The sequence below is a fragment of the Triticum aestivum genome, chromosome 5B, assembly GCF_018294505.1.
Source record: "Triticum aestivum cultivar Chinese Spring chromosome 5B, IWGSC CS RefSeq v2.1, whole genome shotgun sequence".
Classification (NCBI taxonomy): Eukaryota; Viridiplantae; Streptophyta; class Magnoliopsida; order Poales; family Poaceae; genus Triticum; species Triticum aestivum.
Window position 1 is genome coordinate 622,928,564 of NC_057807.1, and position 2,691 is coordinate 622,931,254.

Here is a 2,691-nt window from a genome sequence, read left to right on the forward strand (position 1 = left end):
GGACATCGAGAAGCGCGCGGAGGAGCTCCGGGATCTTAGGCAGGAAACTCTCCGATCACTGGCAAAGGAGCGGGAGCGAGTCGTCGAGGAGCGGAAAGCCATCCTCCTCGCGAAGGCTGAAGTTGAAGAGCAACAGCGGCTTGCTGTCGAGAAGCTGTCTGCACAGGAAGGTGAGTTGGCGCAGCGGAAGGTGAACCTTGACAGCCACGAGGAGGAGCTTGCCGCGCGCGAGCAAGCAATTTGCGGGGCTCTCAAGGAAGCAAAGGACGCTGCCGCAGCTGCCGAGGCCGCCAAGAAGGAGCTGGAGACGAAGATGGCGCAGTTGGAGGCCGATCTCAAGGCGAGCGGCGAGGAGCTTGCCGCGCTCAAGCGTGAGCGCGAGAAGGACGCTGCCGCTCATGGCGAGCTGCAGGGTCATCTTGCTGAGAAGGGCAAAGAGCTTAGCGCCGCCAAGGACTCCAATGCAGATCTCGAGTTGAAGCTGGCTACTTTGACCAAGACGCTGGACGGCGTCAGGGAGCAGGAGGTGGCCTTGAAGAAGAAGATCAAGGCCAACGAGGTGCTGCTGGCGAGTGCTGCTGCCGCCCAGAATGCTTTCAGGGAGACTGTGGAGCACTGGACCGAGGGTCTCGTGAATGTTGCCACAGCCATCGACGGGGAGTTGGCGCAGCTGGGGATGGAGGATCTCGGGTACTCCTCCGATGAGCACCTCCAACCCAGCGCCAAGCTCAGCCTGTTCTTCAAAGTCGTGGCGACGGCCCTCCAGCGACTCCGGGAGAAGATTCCAAAGCAGTTGGCCAACGAGTCACGCAAGATCTGCACGGGAGTTCTTCAAAAGGTGCTGGTGAAGGTGGCCTTCCGCAACCCAGGCCTCAACCTCACCAACGTCCTCAGGTCCCTGCCGCCGGATGCTGACCTGGAAGCGCTCAAGGCCCTTGTCGCACCCATTATGGACAAGGTGAGCGAGATCAAGAGGGTTGAGGGCGATCGCGTAGATTAGGGCGCCCGTTTTCTCTTTTTCTTGTCGCTGCTGGTCATGTCATGAGAGCAATTTATTAGAGCTGCGACAAGCTATCTTGTAATATAACTCTATTTTGGGTAGAGATTGATGTGTTATTTCCTTTACTTGATTCCTTCCTTTGTATGTTTTTGCCCTACGCTTTTAGGGAACTTGTCGGCGCAGGCACCTTAGCCGCGAGCGCTGAGTGCGGGACATCAGCAGCCTGCAGGCGGTGCCGCTTCCGACAAGAAACCTTGTCGCAACTAGTCGCAGCTCACTTAAGTTGTTGAGCGGACTCGAAACAAAGTAAGGGCGCAACTAGCTACGAGTTGGTTCCTCCGAGCACAGGTTTTCCATACAAAGCACGGTCGTTCGAGGAAGATAACTTAAAAATTTTAAAAACTGATTGCTCAAGCCTTAGCAACTTAGCTTTTCTGTCGTTTGCTTCCTGGCAAGGCGAAACTTCCTCGAACGACGCTTGGTCCACACCATTATCTTCTCCTTTCCCCCCCGGCAAACTTGTGGGCGAGGGAACCTTCCTTTCTTTGAGAAAGAGAAAGAAGAGAAAATAAAGATATGGAGCCTTATGGCTCGTTATTGCTTACTGGGGGTAGGTGCTGCACAAAGTGTCAGATAACGCATGCAAAAATAAAGTAGAAAGCATGAGATTGACAAGATGTGCGGAGCACATGAGCTTTACTTATGCACGGGGTCTGCGCCCGGCTTTGTACAAAGGATTACATGCAACATCGGCAAGACTTGTACAAAAGGTGGTTGCCGGAACAGGTTCCGGCAACCGTGCCCTACGGGTAAATCTTACGAAGATGCTCAATGTTCCAGGAGTTGCTCACCGGAGTGCCATCTTCGGTCTCAAGGCGGACAGCGCCCGGCCTAGTGACTCGTTTCACCCGGTAAGGGCCTTCCCACTTTGGCATCAACTTGTTGGAATTCTTGGCGGACTGAACGCGCCGAAGAACAAGGTCGCCTTCCTCGAGACTTCTGGCATTAACTTTGCGGCTATGATAGCGGCGCAAAGCTTGATGGTATCGAGCATCTCGTACAGGAGCCTGAAGAAGGCCCTCCTCAAGGAGCAGCGCGTCATCTTGTCGCAGCTGCTCTTGCTCAAGCTCATCATAAGCGAGCACTCGAGGTGACCCGTATACGAGTTCTGTGGGGAGAACTGCCTCTGCTCCATATACTAGAGCGAAAGGTGTCTGGCCAGTGGCTCGATTTGGCGTCGTCCTGATCGACCAAAGAACCACCTGCAGCTCCTCAATCCAGTTCTTTCCGCACTTGCGCAGCCTGTCGAAAGTTCTGGTCTTGAGCCCGCGCAGCACTTCAGCATTCGCCCTCTCCGCTTGACCATTGCTTCTCGGATGAGCAACAGAAGCGAAGCAAACCTTGGCGCCAAGATCTTGGACGTACTGCATGAAGGTGTGGCTCGTGAATTGCGTGCCATTGTCGGTGATGATCCTGTTAGGGATCCCGAAGCGGCAAACAATCGACCTGAAGAACTTGACTACTGACTGTGCTGTCACCTTCCTCACTGCTTCCACTTCCGGCCACTTTGTGAACTTGTCGATTGCAACGTACAAGTACTCAAAGCCCCCGACAGCTCGGGGAAAGGGGCCGAGGATGTCGAGCCTCTAGACCGAAAATGGCCAGGATAAAGGGATCGTCTGGAGAGCTTG